At 35.7% G+C, this 23,157-nt stretch overlaps 1 protein-coding gene and 1 long non-coding RNA gene across 2 annotated transcripts in view; one reads left to right on the forward strand and one right to left on the reverse strand.

Annotated features, from left to right (window-relative positions):
• Nucleotides 1-19,808, reverse strand: part of CDH19 (cadherin 19) — a 111,017-nt gene extending 91,209 nt beyond the window's left edge. Inside the window, exons 1-2 of the mRNA XM_086893667.1 lie at nt 19,431-19,808; nt 17,088-17,177 (exon numbers count right to left, since the gene is read on the reverse strand). The gene's annotated coding sequence lies outside the window, so the exon portion shown is untranslated. The remainder of the gene's footprint in view (nt 1-17,087; nt 17,178-19,430) is intronic.
• Nucleotides 19,796-23,089, forward strand: LOC147655514 (uncharacterized). Its single transcript, XR_015288242.1, has 2 exons — nt 19,796-20,429; nt 22,552-23,089. It is a non-coding gene; the product is annotated as an uncharacterized LOC147655514 (long non-coding RNA).
• Nucleotides 23,090-23,157: the final 68 nt, after the last annotated feature.

Genomic DNA, 23,157 nt, shown 5'->3' on the forward strand with positions numbered 1-23,157 from the left:
GTTTTCTGTTTTTCATACAGCAGAGCTACAAATTTGAGAGCAGGAACTGGGGCTCCCAACAACTCAGCATAGCAATAGATTTGCTATACTTATTTTACAGATTCATATGGCAACAAATGTAATCAGTGATTAAGCTAAAGATGTCCACCCTTCAGCACAGCCTCCACAAAGGGAAGAGAAAAAATAATTACACTGATGAGTTTGCACTTCATTTTCAGCCTGTTACAGCATGAAGTACTAATAGTTCCTGGGAGGCATGCAGCAGAATACAGAGCACACCTCCTGTTTCTGTCTGGCATTTTAATATCTGTGGCTAATGTAATTTTTTTAATTCCATACTCCAGTAAATAATAATGCATATTTTACTTGTGGGTATGGATGCAAACTCCCTAGACCATTTAGAACATTAAGTAAGTTACTGGTGTTAAATATTGTGAATATTTGGCTGACTTTAATCTATAGTGTTCATATTCTTTTCCATTTTACCCTATACTTAAATAGAAATAAATTCTTTCTACTGCCAGTAAATAGGAGAGTTGCACAGTTACATCTTCTAGGTACGTTAGCTGCAGGCAAAACTGGGTCTTACACATGTAATCTATACTTGCTAGTGGGACTCTGTTCAGCAGTAAAACAATTTATTGTGTCAGATTGGACTGAATCTCACTTTCAGGAGACTTTCACAGCCTCTACTGTTAAAATCTTTCTCTGTCAGAATTCAGTTTTCATTCTGATGATATAAGCTTTTTTTAGCAGAATTACCTTGCTGTGATTCAAGCAGAAAACAATGTGTCTTGATGAGGTTAAGCAGAATTGCATGTGCAATACCAAGGTCTCTGCTCTATAAATAAGAAATATCTGAATATCAAATATATTATGCTGCCCTTTGTTAACTAAGCATTTTTAAAAATGTTCCCCTCAGGCACCAATCTCACCTTCAGGCTGAGAGCCTGTTCTGACATGTCTCTGATGTCTTGATATTGGGCTGATGGCCAGCAGATAATGCCTTTTACTTGTAGTGCTGAGAGGACTTGGGGGACTCAGACTATAGACACACAGAATGGTTTGGTTTTGAAAGGGCCTTAAAGATAATTTAGTTCTAACCCCCCTGCCATGGGCAGATACAGCATCCAATAGACCAGGTTTCTCAGAGCCTCATTCAGCCTGGCCTTGAACACTTCCAGGGCTAGTGCAACTTTTCTGGGCAACATATTACAATGTCTCACCACCACCAAAGTACAAAATTTCTTTCTAATGTCTAGTCCAGAGCTATCCTCTTCCATTTAGGAGCCATTCTCCCTTGTTCTATCACTACATACTCTGGTAAAAAGCCCTTCTTTATTTTTTTCCTTAAGACATCTTTTGGTACTGGAAGGCCACAGTCAGTTCCCCCTGGTGGTTTCTCTTCTTCAGGTTAAACTGTCTCAACTCTCTCAGCCTGTCTTCATGCAAGAGGTAATTCAACCCTCTGATCATCTTCACAGGCCTTCTCTTTGATGTACCCTTTCTCTCAAACTGCAGATTACTTGACCAGCTAGTATACTTACAGACAGTTCCTGAACAGATATGTAATATAAAAAATAAGCAACTGAAAGTACATCTTTTAGAGCACCACGGGCACCCTCTAAATGGAGAAGGTCCATTTGTTCATGCTTTGTTATTAGGAAGAACTGTACTCAGTGCAGACTGAGTAGGATTGAAGGATCTAAAAGTTGAGTTCCAGTGACACTAAAATTAATCATGGGGTAAATCCTCTAACTCTACCAATAATAGCAACTTTTCCCCCTGCCTTTTATATCCTCACTTACAATTTTTAATTTTCCAGAATTGTGACCTCATGAAAATAACATGTGCTACAGTCTTAGTTCACAGGGACATGGTGCAAAGTTTTCACCCTGATATGTATTACTTCTTATCTGCCAGTGTTTTCCCATTACATCATCTTCAAGAAGACATGCTGTTTTCTCAACAGAACTCTTGATACTGAAGGACATCAGTCATCCAACAGATCAAAATAATTTTGAAAAACTATTGGCAAATGCTTCTCTATCATCTAGTTTGGGAGGATAATAATAATAATAAAAAAAAAATCCAAAGAAATAAACAAACAAAAAACAAACAAACTAACCCACAAATTTTTCAATACTGAAAACCCAGAAGACTTCAAACATGCCTTTAAGATGAAGACCTCTGTAGACAGAGATGATCCACAGTTATCCACCATCAGAACGAAGTGTCTATCTTGTTTATGGAGTGTCTTTTGTTCAGTAGGACCTCTAAGTGTGAGATTAGCACTGGATAAAACAAGTTTTTTTCTCTATAAGAGGTAAGCTTCTCTTCAAATGAGCAGGGAGTTGGATTCAATATTCAATATAGTTCCTTTCCAACTTGAGATACTATATGATTCTCGAAGAGATTATACTTTGTATAACTTGCAAGGTGAATCACTTTAACCAGCTTTTGTTTTGTTTGTTCATTTCTAATAAAGCTAGACATAACCTCCAGAAAGATGAATTCAAGCCTTTTATGGCGGAACTTAACTACAAATCTACTATTTTACATATTAATCCATAAAAATACTAGAATCCATAAAAATCCATAAAAAAACAGAGCTGATATTTAAGACCTAGTTAAAAGAAGTGCAGCATTTGTTTTCTCACAAAAATTGTAGAAGAAAAGACAGGCCAAGAGTTTCACTATTAGATATCATGTAATATTCACTTGCCAGAATAAGTCAAGCTGACCATACACTTGCAAATACAAAAACTGAATTTACTGAATTGTGATCAGTTTATCCACTCATCCTATGCAAAATATGTTACTATTTACCAAAGTACTAAGATTAATTTACAAGCCAATATATACATGGCTGTGTTTGGTCCTTGCCAACATATGGGATTACCATGATGAGCCACCCGCATTATCAAAAAGAGTCTATGAATATTCATTTTTCAGAATTTGGCAGGCAACTAACGGATTTTAAAGGGCCATTGTCCCACTAAAAGGGACTTGAGCTGAGTAAAGCACTCATCAAGTTTGCATTTTATTTAGTACAAGCTGTAGAATAACCAAAAGATTAATTTCAGGTGACCCATAATGGAAAACTCCTTTTCCCATGCTCAGCTTAACCTAACTAAAAACCATCTTAACACAGTAGATATATTATATTGCTTATTTACTGGTGCATAGTATACCTCTATGGAAGTACTCAGGAAAACACAGTTTAGGATCTTGTGGCAGCACAAGTTTATATAGGACTTTGAGAGAGTTGCATTTCACAGAGCATATTTTTACCTAGAGGCATTTACTTAATGAAACCATTTATTTCAGAGTCAATATTCCTTGTCTTTATTGTTTCATAAGAATATACAGATTCCTGCAAATAATTAATATCAGAGAGCCCTGAGGAAAGAAGCAAAACTATCTAGAGTCTCCTTAACACTAAATCACTTCATAACTTTTGACAGTGACAACTTCATTAGAGAAATTATGTTTCAGAATACTTGTTTTGTGTATTTGTTTCACATTCAAAATGACATTTATTCTACTTTTCCTGCAAAGGAACCTACACTTCCTGAGCATGCTGACAGAATGTGAATCATATTCAAGGATGACAACACACTGCTGTTCAAAATACATGCCAACCAAAATAGAACTTAAAAACGTTCTTTCATCTAGCCTTCCTCCCAGCTATTCCCCTTTAAACAGATGACTTTTAAATGCTCTGTAATTAATGTTAAGCTGATCTAGTTAAAGCAGAGGAAGAGATCCTGACATGATCGATATCACAACACACTATTTTCCAAAGCTGAATCAAATGACCTGTGAAAAGTACTTTCTATTTTTATAGCCTTACACCTTCATATCTGAAGACAGTGAGCAGAAAGTATAACCTGGATCTAAAATGAAATAGCCTGTCTATCAATATCCAAAACTAAGGTTCTCAACCTGAGTAGTTATTACAACAGTAAAGCAGAAACACAGCTCAACAGATGAATGACTCTCAGATGATAATGCTAAAATCCAGGGATTGAAAAGTATGTATATAATGTTTTAAAATAAAATTATTTTAAATTAACTTCTGCATTAATCTCTTACTCATGTTTACTAGAACACTGTACTGCAGAGCTTACTGAGGTATGGGATCATAAGATGCTTTCAGGTATATAATTATCCCATTGCTTATTACTAGAAATATTGCTAAAAGTGTTTTCCATTTTGTTTTTTCCTTCCCCCCAGCCCCCAAATGCACTTTGAGTGCATTTATTCTCTCAAGGAAAACCCAAGGTATATGCCTTTACATGCAGAAAGAATTTTTTTATTCACCAGGGTGGACAACCAGGATAATTGTATGTGCAAAGGTAAAGGTTTGTATAAAGACAGGGCAGCAAATCTCAGCTGAGATATTCTGGGGCAGGTCACCTTTCCAAGACTAGAAATAACTTTCTACTGCTTTCACCCCCAGTTCACAGAGAGTCAAGGTTTATCTTCTCTAATGCATGAGAAACACATCTGCCTGAACACAAGGGTTTTTTACTGATTTGTTGTAGAAATCACAATAATGGTCATTAAGCTGACTCTCACAGAGAAGAGAAAAGTAAATCTGTAATTCTTTGTTCTGTATGTGCAGTGCAGCAGTCTTACACTGATAACAGTAGTCTGGCACAAAACCAGCCTAGTTTCCCTCTGGGCTTACAGTCAAACATTTTGTACAGGCTAACAATAGAAAATGATTTCATAGGCACAGGGTCTGCCCTGAGCTCACCCAGAGGCTTAAAGTCATTCACGCAAGCTCCCTCTTCTACTCCGTCCTTTCCCCTTTGTGCCCTTCATTGACATCCAGAACAGAAAACATCCTGACAAAATTTGATATTTATATGAAGTTTTCTCTTGCCTGAAACTGACAGATTTTCAGTGCCTTTCAATACCTCGCTGAAACCTCAGTATGAAAAACTGAAATTCTGAGATCCAACATAACGTAACATAACATGAATTTGTGTACTAGGATAAAAATTTGGTAGCCTCTTCAACATAGTTTTCTGTGCACAAGAGCATACTTCTTTTAAATGAGGTTTAGGCTTTGGATTGCAGCTGTAGATTGTAGTGTTGGTGTTGGGTGCCATGAAGAACCCTCCTAAAACTTAAGTTCTCACCTGACAACACCTGTACAATGCAATCGTGAATCACACAGGTCTCAGACATGACTGGGAGTTGTTACTGAAAGAGATTGCCTTTCCTTACTTCAAGAAAAGTAAAATGAAAAGTGGGATTTTCCAGCTATTACAGCACTAGCCAAGAACTCAGGCACTTGTTCTTCTAATGTGACACATGCTAGAAATTGCCTAGTTTATGTGTCTCAGAAGGGTTTATCACTGCTCCCTAAATCTGAGCTGAGTTCTGCTGGTTGGAGTCATGGAGCTGGGGGAAGCTCCTCATGGATATCTTTGGGATGCAGAGAGACACTCATTTTATGCAGCAGGTTCATGCATATAAAGAATATCCATCAGTGTCCCTTGCACATTCATTTCTCCATTTTAATTTCATGTGTCAGGACTGGGGAAGTAGTGCATGATGTAAGTTTTATACTGTCAGGGGTGAAGTGAAAATCTCAAATGCCTAAAAAGTGGGCAGTGCAAACCTTATTGAGATTGTCTATCAGATCCAGTGGGAACCTAATAAAGCTTTTCATCAGAGTTTTTAGTTGGGGAACTGTTTCCATCCTTTGCATGGGTTTAGTTTGCTTTTGTTTGAAATCTGCCTATCCCAAGAATGCTAGATAACTCAGAAGTATGACAGCTTCTCTTTTAAGGAGCAGCATCAGCCTCTCAAAATAGTTCTGGTTTTAGCACATAAGGGTATCACTTTTTCAACAATATCTCATAAATAGTATTTTCTTCTCAATTTCTTTAGATCAATATGAAAAAAGAGTTATTTAGCTAGGAACTGTTCCAGTGTTTGACAGTAAGATGTTTCCTACCTGGTTTGGTGACAAAGACTGAAACCATGATTAGATGCCATTAATGTGTTTCTAACACAGATTTCAGATTAGTCTTAATAAGTGGATATGTTTTATCTTCTCAAGTGTGTAGAAGAAAACTTTACTGCTTGGCTGAAGATTTTTTTGTACTCTCCCTTTCTATTTTCTTTTTATTTCATTCAGAAATAGAATAAATGTAAACTTCAATAGCACACTAACTTTTCCTTTGTAAGTTTACTTTTTAGCATACTTTTTTTGTTTTTTCTCTTCTAATTTTCAGTATTTACTTAGTTTCACCTCCATGAGAAGCTCTTAACTTCAAGGGCAGAAATGGGTGAATTGGTGTTTACAGTTTGTTTTGCATCCCACTAATTTTTCTCTGGTTTTAATTATCCAGGATGGTTTTTGCATATTCATATGGCCTTTTACACAGCACAGGTACAGTAATCCAAACACATTTGTAATATATGCCACAGCATTTTCAGTAGCTGCTGCTGTTTATAGTCACTGTTGATGAAAAGTCATTGGAATTACTGTGAAACAAAATGTTCTTATGTTTGGGGGTTTTTTATGAGCATTACTTGAAATGATGTCTGTTTTCCACTCAAACTGGAATGCCTAAATGGGCTTTCAGATAGAATGTCCCGGTTTCCTTCACTCGCATTGCACCACTATCAAGAGGCATCAGTGACAGAAACATAAATTAGAAGGCAAAAGCTCTGCTAATTTGTTTTGTGGACTGAGGAACACTTCGTAAAGTCACAGAATCATCCTTGAGGTATATCTTAGAGGGAAGAAGATTCCAAGGAAAGTGAAAAAGGAGAGATATATGTAGGTGTTATTTATGACCATATTATGCATACGGTGAAAAAAAGAAAAAATCATATGTTTTAATTATATTTACAATCAGAATATAAATTATATTAGAGTGCATATTATCTGTAATTTTGTTCAAGTTAAACTAAATTTTCAGGTGTGAATGGCACAAACTCAGCACAAAAAACCAAAATATGTCATGGATATTACTGAGCACCCTTGATTGAACACTGGAGAATTTCTGTGAGAGCTTCTGTGGGCTTTGAATCCCGTAAGTCATGAGTTTTCTGGTTCTGTTTATGGACAATCTCTACTTCTGCCTGAGGAACATAAGATATGAGCTTCTGATAACCCTTTGGCACCAAAGTGCCCAGAATGACTAGGTCTTGGAAATGAGGTTTGCTTTCCCCAGACACCTCCAGCAGCTCCGGCTGAAGATGAAATTCTTCCTTTACAATAAATGTTTTTAAGAATTTCTGGCAGATGTGAGTATTAAACATATGGTCATTTTGCTCATACCTGAAAGCAAATTGCTATCAGACTATGTGTCAGACTACATTAGAAGAACCAGACAAAACCAGTAAACAACAAAACACTCTTCCCTAACTCAATGGTCTCATTGCTCTGAAGTGTTCTGGGATACTACTGAGAGCATACTCTTATCTATTCTCTGTATTTCTTGGATTGTCTAAAATTAAATATCTTCTGTACTTCATAGAATCATACAATCACACAATGTTAAGGGCTTGAAATGAACCTTAAAGATCATGTAGTCTTCACCACTTGTCATGGGCAGGCCACCAGGTTGCTCAAGGCCTTCTGCAGCTTGGTTTTGAATCAGATAATCATTCTATCTCTTCTCTGCCTTAAGAGGATAATTTCCCAAATGCAAGAAATCAATAATTTTAATTTATTTCCAAAGCATTCTTTGTGAATTTGTAGATTTGACCCATTTTTTGTCTCATTTCCTCAATAATGTGCTTCTGTCATTCTGTGTCGTACAAGTTTTCACTGATCAAGTTCTAGTCTCACAAAAGTTATATTCCCTCTGAGACAGATAGTGTAATAATCCCTTTGAGAGCACATTGACTCCCAAGGGCATCACCGCTGCATGATGAGAACACAGGCCTGATGATCTCTTTGTTCCTAGTCTCAGAAAGATTTGTTTCAGCTTCTTTTTGCCAACAGGAACTTCCACACTTTCTGAAACATTCAGTGGTATGGCAGGAAAACCATAAATGAATGGAACTTCACAGTCTGTATCTGATCTAATAATAAACTGTGCTGGCATATTGGTTTTATTTGCTTTGCAGGGGAAGCTGAAGGTGATCTGAAGTTTTTATTGCTGGCTGATTTGTTCTCTTAGATGTTCAAGTCTCATGGAATTCAATGTCTCAAAATATGGCATCAGGGGCATATTTCTAGCTCGTTTCTAGCCATCCAAAGCACAAACTATGCAGTCAGATATTATTTTTCTGTTTGTTTTAAAGGAGTTTCAATTTATTAATGCTTATAACAAAATCCAGTAGCCAGAGGAGGAAAGTTCATGCTAGAAATCAGTATTAGCTTTCATGCTTATAATAATTAAACACTGAAATCCTTTCATCAATATGCTGTTGAGCTTTGCCTCTGCAAGTCTGTAGCATTAAACTAAGAATCATTCTTAAATAAATTTTATAGCTCCACCAGATGTTATATATGCTCATATACGGAAATACAATGTAAAAATGTAAAGCCTTAAGTTAGATACAAGAATTATGGGATAAAATCTGTCACCTGGAAAGGTTAAATTAGGTGACAAAAAAGCCTAACACTGTGGCTGGAAATTGATTAAAGAATAAGGATGTCTTGACATCTCTTTTCAACTAGTCAGTCTTACCTTTGAAGAGAACTGTAAAAGGGACTGCAGAAGATGCACTCCAAACCAGAAAAATAAACCTTTTTTTGGAGTCAGTCTGAGCTTCCATTGAGATTGACCTTAGAACAAATTTTCAGCAAGAGTGAATAACTGCAATGCTAAGATAACATTACTAAAAATGTGGTATCAATGAGAAGGAACATTTTAAATTCATCCAGCTTTCTTCTCCCTGTTGATTTTAAATAGTAAGATTTTGAGTTTTATACATTTATTTTAGTCCTCCCTGACTTCCATAAGTATCATAACATAAGAATCAGTTTTTCAGTTCCTGAAGAGATATTTCATCTTACTTCATCTCTCAGGAAAACATCAATGCCAAAATCTTCTTTGTGTTTATGTGTGTGTGTGTGTTCATTTGTGCCTAACAGAGGTTTCATTCAACACTAATTTTAAAGGAAATTCCTTTCTAAAGTAGGAGTTGTGTATAAAAGAAAAAAAACCCAAAACATTTAAAAGGACAATCAAAAAATTTTCCTTAGTTCTTCTACCATCGTCCTTTTTGTCCATGAGATTTTTTTTTTTTCCACATGGAGGGTGGAAGACCTCAAAAAGATTCCAAGCAACCACTTAGGTGCAGCAGACCTTTGGGGACTCAGACATCCCTAAACCTGAGGAAAGCTATTGCTAAAGTGAACATTGCCCTTCAGGAGGGTAAAATAAAAACATCTGGAAAATAGAATTGAATCACAGAATCATAGATTTGTTCTGGTAAGAAAAGGCTTTAAGGCCACTGAGTTCAAACATTAATCTAACACTGCCAAGTCCACCATTAAACCATGTCCCCAAATGCCACTTCTACATGTATTTTAAATGCCTATGAGGATTAATAGGCACTGATTAATACATCAATCCAGTCTGTTCAAATCCCTATGCAGAGCCTTCCTACTCTCCATCTCAGCTCCATCAAGGAGGTCAGCACTCCCACCCAGTTTGGTGCAATCTGCAAATTGAGGATGCACTCAGTCCCTTCATCCAGATTATAGATACAAGATGTTACATAGGACTAGCTTCAACACCAAGTCCAGGGTAAACCCACTGGTGATCAGCCACCAGCTGAATCTAACTCCATTCACCACCATGCTCTGGGCCTAGCTATACAGACAGTTATTTTACTTAGTAAAATTTTTTTATCCATGCTGTTTAGAGAGTGGAACGTGTTGGTTGGAAATCCAATCCTTGATAGTTATATATTATTCAGCTCCTGATGCTTCAATTCAAAATCCAAACCCATCAGCTCAAATAATGACAAAAAGTATATTAGAACAATACTATATGCTCATGTACTTAAAGCAAAATACAAGATATCCCAATGCTGATGTAGTAGTATTATCAAGATTAAACAAGTAGAAGGGAAAAACAAGAGAGTAGCAGATGCAGTTATAACAGTGCCAAAGGAGAATGCAAAATTTGTTTCCTATACTACTAATTTAATTTGTATTCAGGATTTAGAATTTACTGATGAATATTTTTGTCGCATCATCCATCATAGCCTGGCAGTAGAGAAAAGGAAGATAGAAAAATTAAAAACCTGCTTGTTACTGTAAACTAAAGAGCATGAACAACATCCATCAAAGACAGACAGATAGAAGATAAAAGTGATTGCCAAAGCCAAGTGATCTATGCTGATTTTCTTTTAAACATTTATTAAAATGCTTTAAATGCAGATCCACTTTCCTTTGGTAAGCATTTATTGTTATTTATTTTGCCATGGACTGGAAACTGTGAACAGTGATAAATTAGTTGTAAAGGTCTGTAATTTTACACTTGCTTTTAAAAATACATTTACATCTACTACTGAAGTGCTATTTTTTGTCTCTGATTAGCAGGGATGCATTCTATGTCAGCTGTTAAGTAAGATGCTCTTTCCTTTACTTTTCTGAGAGAGCCATAGAACAAGGCATAGGCCAATAATGGAGAACAGATACTGCACAAGGGACCTGCTACAAAATTAGCTGCTGCCAGCCAACATGTTTTCATTGATTCAGTAGGCTTTAGATTAAGCTAGAGATCAACTTCTTTGTACTCTCAAACCATAAATATTTGAGCTTTTACTTACACAGAAAAACACACACTTCTTTTTTCTTAAGAGGTGTTCTGAATGCCAGTCTATTTCCAAACTGGAGTTAATGTAATTGTACTCTCAGATTGTGCAGTACCATATACGTCATGTATGATAAGTCATATATGAGAATGATTTGCCTTTTAGACAAAATTTCAAGGTATAACATTCCTGATGGCAGTGCTACTGAGCCTTAGACAGCAAGTGCAAGGATTGTGTAAGAGTGTAAGAACTGCTCTGACACATAACGCACAATTGTTTCCTTTGTTTTCTCCTAACAAAGGAAAACCAAATGTTCACAGACCAAAATTCAAAGGGTCATACTGAGAGGCAGCTCAAGTAGCTCTACCCAGAAATTGCACCAACAAGCTGAGGGTAGCTCAAGAAGAGGAGCTCTTTTGACTACAGACAAAAGAAGAGAGAAATGTGTTTGTGTAACTGTGCAATTAAAATAAAGATGAAAAACAATTAGGAGGTTTGAGAAGGGTGAATCGAAGTCAAATAAACTGTCATGATCTTAGCCCATGCTCATGTTAATGAAAATGAGAGGGACTATGTGAAAACAAAAATGAAGACACTTGACAGGAAATTCTATTCATTGTAATCTAGAGCAACATAATGCACCTAGCAGGGAGGACAGCAAATCCATACAAATTAATAGATTTAGAATTTGTTTTAATCTAAGAGAAATAAGATCTATGTCTCAACATGGACAGCATGTCGAACTTTGTTTCTCAATGCAAATAAGTACTCAGAAAATCTAGCAATTTTTATTTAATTATGACAGGATAGAGAACAATATGAGAAACTGTTGGTTTGAGCTGACACTGTTGAGCTGACACTCATTTTCAGGGCAGGACTGGTTAGTACTACATCATCCAAGTTCTGTGTCAGCAAAGCCCCATTAAATCCTGTGCTACCACAGACAGACAGTTGGGTGCACCACTTTTTGTTTGTTACAAAAAAGTTCATCTCTCAACATAAACATGCTGATTGCTGTCATAATATTCTCTGTATGAGACCCCTACCTCTGCAGCTGTTTGCTCTGCAAGGTCAAAAATAATCTCTTCAGCTTCTTCATAGACTACACAACATGTGCTCTTGGAGAAACTTCAAGATCCCTGTTTCTGCACTGGGTCCTCAGAGCTGTGCCAGGATAAATACTCATGTGTTAACTCCATTTAGCTTTGGGCATCTGATTTAGAAGTCGACTGGCTCTTAGATTCTTTGCTGAATGTTGAATAATTCTTAAAAACGTTTGTTAACACATTTGAAAACAAAATTAAATTTTCAGTCTTTTAAGGTAGGTTTACAAACCATAAGTTAGGTTTTTAAATGGCAATACCACATCAGATTTACCTGTGATCCCTTCCAAACTATCATATCCCAGTGGTGCAGTTTTGTAGAAACCTGAGATGACTTAAGAGCTTTCTACCTTCAAATGGGAAAGAACAATATTCCACTCCTCTACCTCCGTTGCTTCAACATTTCTCACTGTACAACCCTTCCCAACCTTGAGCCACCAAAACATTGCCTGTGCAGTAAATCAATTCAATAACCTAAATCTGGCTGAAAAAAAACCCAGCAAGAAATCGCAAAACACATATCCTCCCCCCAGTGAAAACAAGAGAGTGTTTTTGTATTGTTATGACAAGTAGAATATATTTATCAACCTGCTGCTTCACAGATTCTCATGTGCATTTGCCTTCAAGAGCAGATGTGTCAGAGTGGACACAAGAGAAGCGAGATTACTGCACAGAGATGAGTGCAAGATGAATGAAGAAGGGAAGAAGGAGATGGAGAAGAGAGAGGAATGATTGGATCAGGAAGAAGAGAGAGATACCATAACCCCTTGAAGCAGCAATGTTGTGTCATTGAGCTACATCCTAAGAAGGGATTAAATTTTATTTTATGTCATATGTATTTTCTCCCACTTTCAATGTGCAGTAATTTTGATTAAATTACCACATAAGTAACACATCATAATTGCTATGTAAATTCCCATTTAAGGCTCTTAGTTAACAATAGAAGGAAGTCTGAAGAGTGTTTATGCTTAGTCACTAATTCAAAACAGAAATTAGATATAAATAACTCCACTGCCTCCTGTAATGGATGGCATTTGCTGATTTTCTTGAAAATGGAACTTTATTTTATTTGTGCTGCTGAGGTTAGAGGAACTACACTACAGTGAAAGATTCCTAACCCAACAAAACTGACACAGAGAGAAGTCTGTATCCAAAATATTAATATAATATATTAATATTATATTAATATATTAATAAAATAAAAGAAATATCCTACTTTTTTTTTCTGCCTAAACATGCTTTCATTCTCTATGTAAGATTTATTTTGTTTGTTTCCCTTGGGAATCAAAAACATAAACAGTAAAAATTTCCAAGTGCCTCTTTTTCTGCTGAAGTGTAAACTCAAGGTTTAGCTTTCATTTAGATCTTAACTTCATTCATATTCAAAGCAGGAGACTTCTACCTAGAGCTAATAAGCACCTTAAGTTTGAGCTAGCCTGGCAGTGTGTTATTCTGGGTTCAAAATCAAGAGCTCAGTTGTTACGTGCCTACACTATGAACACTGAGCAGTGACTTTGCAAAGGAATTTGCCTGAGTGTTGAAAACCTGAGTTATCATCAGAGTGGAAAAAAACCAAGAGCTCTGATAAAGAACTGACCTCAGGATCACCCTCATCTCTTATCAGGGCCTCAGCAGGACATTGCAATTGTCTAAGTCCAGTGGAGAACTTCACCAAAATGTCTTAGTACAGAATTAAGTCTATTCCTGAATGACTTTAATTCTCACTCTCTTTGATGAAGTTCCCAAAGAATTCCTGAAAAAAATTTCCTAATGGTCACTTGTCTCCCATAAAAAGATATGCTACAGGTATTGCAGTGATTTTTACAGATATTATGTAAGAGATACTGAACTTTGAAGGTGTAACTATCTCTTGATTTGAGTTAAATTGGCATCAAAGAACTACACATTAAAATATTTTCCCATATTGGAGACAAGTGGAATTTTCAGTCAAGCAAAACTAATTTTTTGTAAAAAATTGAAAAAGCATTTCAGAAGACTAGGCAAGGACTTCTTATACTGCATACAACTAGTAAACTCCTGTGTATTCTCTTCATTGAGAGATGAAAAGCTGTGTATGATGGAAAAGAGATATCAACCAGTTCAATGTTTATGGTGGGTTTTTTCTGTCTTGATTATGTAGTTTAGAAGGTAGATCTATGGGAATATAGCTAAGAAAATATGTCCTCCTTTAAAACATTATGCATTTTTGGTCAAAGCATTAAATGTATATTAAATGTACATTAAATGTATCTATAAATAGATAACATTCTTCAAAATTGAAGAGTTGAATCAAAAGCTTTTCAGTTTGAGAAAGAAACATATACCTATTGGTGAAAAATTTTAAATCTGAAGAACATTTTGCAGCATTAAGGATTTAGGAGTAAATAGAAAATTAGAGCAGGGCTTCTATTTAAAAAATAAAGCCATAGAACGAAGTTCAAGGTTCAAGAATAGAGTATAAATGAGTTCAAGAGATTCCTAGGGTATAATTGTTTCTCAACAAGGGAGAAATTGATGGATATGATGAAAAGGTGAGAAGTTGAATTGTGGGAATAAGATAAACCGAGGGGAAAAAAATACACATGCTGAGTTGCTTGGGCACTTTGTAGTTCAAAAGTGTTTCATGTTCACTAACCTCTGATAGAATTCTTTATCAGTTTGATTTGATTGTACTTCAGGGTGCACTGTGGCAGACTTTTGCCAGAGCTGCCCATTGCTTCAACAAGAGCTGTTAGCTAGAAAGTGCAATTCTGTCTTTAATTATTTCTCTTGAAATATGAAGCCCTATTGTATGTATTGTGTATTATTTTAAAATAAGATTCAAGCCTTTGAGAAAGCCACATGTGGCCAAGTTTTCTGAGGCAGTCATAGGTTTTTGTATGCTATTTTAGGGAATGTGTTCTCTTTTTCTCTTTTACAGGAAGATAAATGCGACTTGGTTGACATTTAGTCAGTCAGGGTGCACAGGATTTTGCAATTGTTACATGTTTGTTTAAGTTGTATCATCACCCTGGTAAATACTGTTGCACTGTCCATTTTCACCATCTGAGTTGTTGTGACACTGTTTGAAGACACACTTGGAGGTTTGCCCAAAGATTTGGCAACCTGGACTGATAATACAAGAAAAATTGGAGACAGCCCTTTCTTGCTGCCCATCAAGAATAGGTGATGGTGGAAGTGGAAACATGATAGGTTCTTTCTCTTCTCACTTGCTTCACTTTTTGAAAGACGAGTATGTTTCATCTGATTTCTTTCAGTAGGCTCCAGTGCTCTAACCAGGTCATCTTTACCATGACAGGAGTCAAGGAAAGCTCAAAACATATATACCAAATGACAAAGTTAGTAGTCATTATATAAAATGCTGAAAAGCACAGGATTGCTTTTGCTTTTTGAAATATTCTTGTTTCCTAAGGTTATTTTCATGTTTTTTCTTCTGGAACAGCATCAGACCCATAAAAATGTCACTTGCCTCTAATTATATAGACTGTATTGTCTGATTTCAATTGACGTGTATTCTGTGAGGGTATTCACACATGCTTAAACTTAGAGACTTCTTGTTCTTTTCAATTACAGAATTAAGAGAGGCCACAGCTAAAATCAGGAGAGAAATTTGGCAACGGATAAAAGGGAACATTGTTTGCCTCTATCTCTACTCTTTCACTTGATTTCTGCTGCTTTATCTATATTCCAGCCCATACTCAGTCATTATGTTACATGAAAAAAAATTAATATCTGAGTCTGGGAAAGTCAAAGCTTGTTTATTGTTTGTTGCTTTGCCTAATGTTTGAACACAAGGACCCCAAGATTTCTTAATCATCCCAGCCTTCTGAATCTATTCAGTCTGGTTATCATATGAACTTGCTTTCCTGAAAAGAACTTTTTTTAGGTATTTTGTGAGCTCTCACTTGAAACAGAGAAGAAAACGTTTCTCTCAGACTGGATTTGTATTCACCCCATACTGAGCACTGTGGCTGTGATCCAGCAAAGCATTTAAGGTTAGTTTATCTTTAAGCATAATCCCATTGAAGTTAGTGGCATGATCCATGTACTTAAATTTAAACACATAGTTGAGTGCTTTGCTGGATCACAGCCAGAGTACTCAGTACCTTACAGGATTGAACACTCTCTTTTCTTTGACACTGGCCTAAGGCAAGATATACAGACACACGTGAATATATATTCCTTATAGTATAGAGGTTAAACACAGTATTTTTCACAGATTCTTTCATACTCCATTCAATGTAAGAAATTCTCCAGTTTCTTAAAACTCTTGCCAGTTGTACTGAAAGTGAAAACATTACAATTCCAAAAGAGTCTAACCTAGTCTGTAACTTTCCTTTCTCTTTTTTTTTGATCATGCTGAATTTTATAGCTCAGGAGATTCAGGTCAAGTTGGTGTTCTGAATGAGTGTAATTTGTTAACACACGTTTAAATCCCTGCAATGTTCTGCTGACAAAGGCTAACTTAATACGCAATAGATACAACACCTCTCTGGTGGTGGTATGTGTTTTAAATGAAAGTGCTTTTTACAGCTTGGACTAACTTGAGCCATTTGGGGCTGATTGAATGTCAAGTGCTGCAGGCAGCTGAAGTTAAATGTTTCTATACAAGTTTGTTTAAGGCTGGTTTGGATAGTAAGACCTACTGTTTCTGTTGAAATGTGGGGATATCTTGAACATTTGTACATAATAAAATATACAATCCACTATAGAAACAATATTTCCATGAGATTAAGCCATGCATATAAATAAAATTATATTGTTACTGACAATAATTTTTTTTATTGGCTGCATCTCAGCATATTTAAAGGTGATTTCAAATCCAACTGGTTTGAATAAGTTTGGAGGCAAGCATGGTTTCACTTGAAAGGTGTTTTTCTTTTCCTCCTTCTTTATTTTCATATTTTCCCGTTCTTAAGCACCCTTTTACAATTCAAAGTCCATATTCCTTATCTGAGCATCGGCCAATCAGACTTGGTATCAGTACAGACTAATGATACATTCCAAGTATTATTCTCTTGATTATAAAGCCTAGTTTGATGGGATACAATCACTTTTCTGTTCTCAATGACCCAATGAATGATGACATTACTCAAAATTCCATTTAGATGATGTAAATGACCTAATCAACTTGTCTTCTGCCATGGCAGTAACTGAACTCAAATGTCAAAGAAAACTTAGTAAACAAAATCTTCCTTTTATGTAACTGAAATTATGCTATGGGAAACTTACGGATATTAGCTATGGAAATGGTTTTGTTTCTTTCAGTTGCATGGCATAGCTGTACACATCCATACTCTAATACACTCAGAATTTCGCATTCTAAACAAAGAAAGAAAAAATGCAGAGCAAATAAGTAAAATTACATTATATGGAATCTGAAACATGCTTATTTTGTTTCACTTTCCATAATAAACTATAAACTATGTCTTAGTTCAAATTTTGCACTAAGTTTTCAATGAAGCAAATATTTCTCTTCTGCATTTACAAGTATGGATCATAGTTGCTCTGTTCCCTTTTCTACCACTAAAAAAGCCCTGAGTCTATGCAATGTAAGCTATAAAATATCATCAGTATTTAAAAACATTAAAATTATTACTATATATTAATATTAATTATAGTATATAAATAACATATAATATACAATATTCTCCTGGGTTGATTATATATATAATATATATGAAACATATATTATAGAAATATATTAAAATATAATATATAAATATATATGACATGAATATATAAATAAATATATTTATATCTTATAGAAATATAAAATATATCTAAAAATATATAATATATAAAATAATATACTCACAGCTCAAGGTTATTTGTATCAAATACTCTGATATGGGTCACATAGATACATCAAAATTAAACTGTATTATCTTGGTAGAAGTCTAGTTTCAACAACACTGAGATTTCCAGGAAACAGCTACTTGTTTTTTCTTTGGAGGCCTACCTAGCTTAGTTTGCTGTTTTAGCAGCTTTATTCAATGTTCAGTGTATCAAGTGAAAATTAGATGAATAATATTTACATGACTTGCTCTCATGTCTTGGTTGCAACACATGGTTTCACAAAATTGTCACCTATAAAATGGGCATATTCTTGTAGATTGCCTCAGACACACACAGGAGCTTTTCTAAAAGCGTTTGAAACTCCAGTCCAGACTTCCTTTGCTCATTAATTTGGCAACATAGTGCCAAAAATCTTGATAGGTAATATTAAAATGCTGCCAACTAGTTTTCCAACTATTTCACTTCTTTCTCAGTATCATACTTAGTTAACTGTAAAAGGATATTTGATTGTTTTGAGGGAGTTATTATTACAGTCTTTCTGCAAGAGTGAGAATTGAAAGCAGCTATCAATGATAACAGTGGTTCATTACAAGTGATCCCACCTTCCAGGTTGTCTGTTCTTTTGATTTTAGGCAGATTTACATCTGCCAGAGGACATAATGATCTTTCCGTAATAAGATTATGTTTGTGAAGTATTACATGTCTTTCTTTAAACTGAAGATCAAGACTGAAGTTTGATGGTCTGCAATAAAAATCATACTTTACATTCCTTGAGAAAAATCAAGAGTACTTGATCAATTAAAGCATGGAGCGACAGATAACTTTCTTCATTTTTTCTGGATACTAAGCATACATACATCAGCATCTGTAAGAAATGTTATTGTAGTGGTTTAGGTTTCCTGATTTGAGTTTCCCAGCCAATGCACCAATGGGTTTGGTGCTGGCTGAAATCACCAGGGCACTTACTTCTTGTTGTGAGATATGGATTAGGAGGAGGGCAAAACAGGCTCAAAACTTAAAAGGTATAAAGAAAACTTTATTAATAGAACTAAAACATAAAAAGAATCAGAATAAAACCTGCAGGACACCTTTTCTCCCCCCACCAGACTTCTCTTCTTTCCCAACTAACAACATAGAGATAAAACCTGGGATTTCAGATCAATTATCAACTCTACAATAGTCTTTCATCAGTTCTTGTAAAGATGTCGTAGAGACGAGTTTTCTCTTGCCATGCCATGGAGACTTCTCCTCAAGAAACAGTTCTCTTATGGCCTTTCATTTCCACAAATAGCAGCTGCTGGGAAAAAGATTTGCAATTATGAAGATACTCCCATTTTCACAGCCTTCACACAGAGGTCACCGGCCATGACAATTTAAGGGGTATAATTTTAATTTTATAAGTTTTTATTTACAATTTTAATGATGAGCTGTTCAAAGGGTCTCTTCATCTATCTCTGCAATCACCTTTATCTCTGGGAACAGAGGCCTTCTTCTCTCCCTGAGGGCAACGGGTCTTCATCACTCTCATCTCTCTCTCTGTTCAAGCTTCTCATGGGATCACAGTCTCTCCAGCATCTATTTTGCTTCATCATGGATACCTTTGCTCACATCTACAGTTTGAACACTCCATCCCCCTATACTTTCTCATGAATTAAAGGGGATATTTTACTGTATCATAGTCCATCTCCATGGCCTTACCAAAAGAACTTTCAGCCTCAATACTAGGGCATCTCCTCATTCTCCTTCAATCTGAGACTTGATTTTTTCTTTACTGACCTTGGTGTCTTCATGTTGTCTTTCTACGTGCCATCACTCCATCCTTTTCCCTCCCTTGAGAGTGGATCAAGGTCTGCAGGTCTCATCTGTGCAGTGAAAGGGTTAATATCTTGTCCAGGCCTGCAGGTGGGTCATGGGAGGTGTCTGAAGCAGTCATGGTGATGGATCCTAGGCCATGCTGGGCCCCTCCCTCTGCCCAGCAGCAGCTGATGGGGGGCTGGCCCTGCCCGGAGCCGCTCCTGGGGCCGGCACACCCTGTCTTGGGGCAGGGCTCCGTGTTCACAAGATGTGAGCAGCTGTGAGCTGGCCCAGCTTCAGCCGGGGCCCTGCGGCCTCCCGTTCCCCTCCTGCCACGGCTGGGGTCCGGCCCAGCCCTCCAGGCCCAGCCCTCCAGGCCGCGCAGGCCGCGGTGGAGCAGGGCCAGGCCCACCAGAGCTCAGCTACCTATCAGGGCTGGAGGCAAAAGAGATATCCCGAGCTTCCCTGTTTTTAAAATGTGGAATCCACAGAGGCGAACCCAGCTTCTAGATGGTTTAATAGGATGTAAATTCTCAGAGCTAGCCAGCTATTGGTTTTTTCCAGGCACAGAGGAAGCTCTTAGCAGTGTCTCTCAAGAAAATAATTTCCGTGGGTGTATTTTTTCCTCCTTACTAAATATCAATTAATGCAAAACCAGCACAGTTACAGATTTGTGATGAAAACATTCATCATTAGTCTGTGGCTCAGTGATGCAGTGCTCCCTTCGTATCAGTGAAAACAAGGTTATTTTTATTTAACCAGCATTTGCCAACAGAGAAATTCTTATAGACATTACATTATCAACTACACCAAAATGTATGAATCTAACATGGACATAGTAATTTCAAATTTGGATTTTTTGAACCACTTCAATTAACTACTTAGGGACTAGTGTAAGTCTCATTTCTAAATACACCACTGTTTGGGATTTTCTTCAAGAATTAAGATCACAGCAATTAGAGGAATAAATAATGAATACAGGTAACCCCCAAAAAATTTAAAGTAGAACTATGTTGACTTTGACTGTTTTACATCTCAGTTGTGATGTTTCAACTCTGTTTTCCATACAGTTATAAAAATCAAATAATAGATACTAAATGGTGCATAGACAGATGCATTATTTTGGTCTAATATCTATCTCCAAAAAAGGTATATGAAACATTTCTTATGATGTGGAATTAATCCATAATTTTAGAAGCTGTATACAAACTTAAGCACTGTATTTGATCTGACACTTTGATCTGACATAGCTTCCATTCACAGTTATCTGTCCAATTTATTAACTTTGGGTCAGCAGCCCAAATTCAAAGAGCATATTTATTGTTATGAATGCTTATATACACACACATTTGAAAAATTATTTTTCTTTAGTATAAAAAATTACCCAGAAACTTTATGAAAAATTCAAAGCATGATAAAAACTATTAAATACAATTAGCTTAAAACACATTGTACAATTTAAAGATTAACATAAGCCTCACAATTGTTTATTTCATCTGTGGTCTTCAAACATATTTTTATTATTTACTACCTCCTTTTTCTCTGAATTTTATTTGAAATAGAAGTAATTAGATTTAAAATCCCAGTGAGTCTACCATAATATTCATGGGAATGACATAATAAATGTCCTGCAACAACTAAGGCAAGTTATCAACATTGTTTTACTGCATTTTATGTTTTTTGCCATAAAGATTATTGTGTTTTGCACACATAAAGCTCTGTTGACTATCAATCTTACATGTACCAAATTTTTGCTTCACCTTTTTCGTCTTCTTATTTGCTTATTGCTTTCAATTGAATATTGTCTGATTCCTTGGTATTATGATTTTTTTAAAAAGTAGTAACATTTTCAAAGTCTTGAGCTCAAAAAGAAAAAAATTAGTTAGATTCTATATGCACAGGAAATTATAGTTGGATTTTAAGCAACTTTATATATCATGAGTGTTTGGACTCCATCTGTCACCACTTTTGGTTATTAATTTCATATTTGCAAATTAGGAGGAGGGGACACTGAATGTATAAAAAACATCTTTTCCTTATTGAAGCAATCAAATATAACTATCTGTCAGACTATTCTTTTCCCTGGATTTGATAAGTGGTGTGTGACAAATTAAATCATGATGAGAAAAATTGTCCATCTGATGTAACAGACCACACAAACCAAGAGCTCCTCTGAAATCAGGAATCTAAGAAAAGTCCCTCTCAGAGTCCACTTTATTCATTATCAAGATCGGTCTTGGATATTCTAAACCTTGACATCACTTTTTTGTTTGACCTAGGGCTTTTGCTTTTGTGTTTTCTGACAAACTTCATTAATTTTATGAAAAAACCCTCAAATCCTATGTTGATTATATCTATTTTGCTTGTAGCCTAATGAGAGATGCTCAGATAAGATTGGTAGCTCAAAAATTAAAATCTGAAAGAATTAAACAAGTTGGGAGGAGTAGATGCAATCTTCTTCCCCTTCCAACATCATAAGTCCAAATACTGTTTCTGTGTGTGAGTAGGGCTGATAAAATTAAAGAATATGATCACATACCCCCACATATACACATATATATAGACTCAGTATTTAAAAAAAAACTATATTCTCTAAGCATAATTTCATAGAACACAACAGAAGTGTTCTATATATTTCAATAAAGCAGTATGCATTTCAATAAAGGAGGTATTTCAAGAAATTTGGCCTTCTAATTACCTGGGATAAGATGTTTTGTTCTGTTACAACAAAATTTTTCATGTTTTCTGTGCTTTTTTTTTTTTTTTTTGTTTTGGTTGGATCTCTCACATCCATTCCATGGGTCTATGAATTTAGAATGAAATTGTGAGGCCTGAATAAGTTACACACCAGGAAATAGTATATGCAATCTTTCTTTCCAAGAATAAAAACATTTCTAATACAGAAATATGATTTGACATTAATCTTCAATTGATGACTGAAAGTTAACAGAGTTAAATACTTCAGATTGTTTCAGTTAAGATTTGTTGCCATTTTCTAAAAGGTAAATCATCACTTGTTATTTTGTTTAAATGTGGAAAGATATAATCACAGAAAACCTATAGTTTATGCTTGTTTAAACAGCTTTTCATTTCTATGTTGCAGCACAGAAGCAAGGTTATAGCTGTGGAAGAATGGAAGAAGAGCAATATTGCACTGGAAATATTTTGGAGGACTTGAAGGAAAGGCCTGAATAGTTCTGTTTTGCTTTGCTTTTCTGTTAGAGTGTTTCCTTTTTTAAAATATGGCTTTCCTTAAGAGGGTTGTCATGAATGTTTTAATCAAAATCCCCAACACAACTTTTCTATGGTCCTTGTTATCCTACTCTGATATGGATGTACTCATGAACTTTTGTAAATTTAGCCAATTATACTAAAGAAATACCAGACTTCACTTTAGTGGCTTCTATTATCAGGAAGTGATCTTCAGTGTCCTGGATAGGCTACTGCACAGCAAAATAGCAGCCACAGCCAAACTTAATGAAAGACAGTCTTATCTTATCTGAGAGTTTTCTTCTTCTCTCATTTCACTTGGTTATACTCAGTTATACTCAAATAAACATGTTGCAAAAGTATAAGATCTGATTTGTAACAAGCCTTTGAAATAACTGTAAAACTTTACCAATAAAGTTGGTAAAAATGCATTTAATATTTAAATTATTGTGTATATTTGGCATACTTCAATATCTCCTTTAGGGCTGCACTGGTGTAT

This window comes from Cyanistes caeruleus, chromosome 1 (genome assembly GCF_971803275.1).
Source record: "Cyanistes caeruleus chromosome 1, bCyaCae1.hap1.1, whole genome shotgun sequence".
Classification (NCBI taxonomy): Eukaryota; Metazoa; Chordata; class Aves; order Passeriformes; family Paridae; genus Cyanistes; species Cyanistes caeruleus.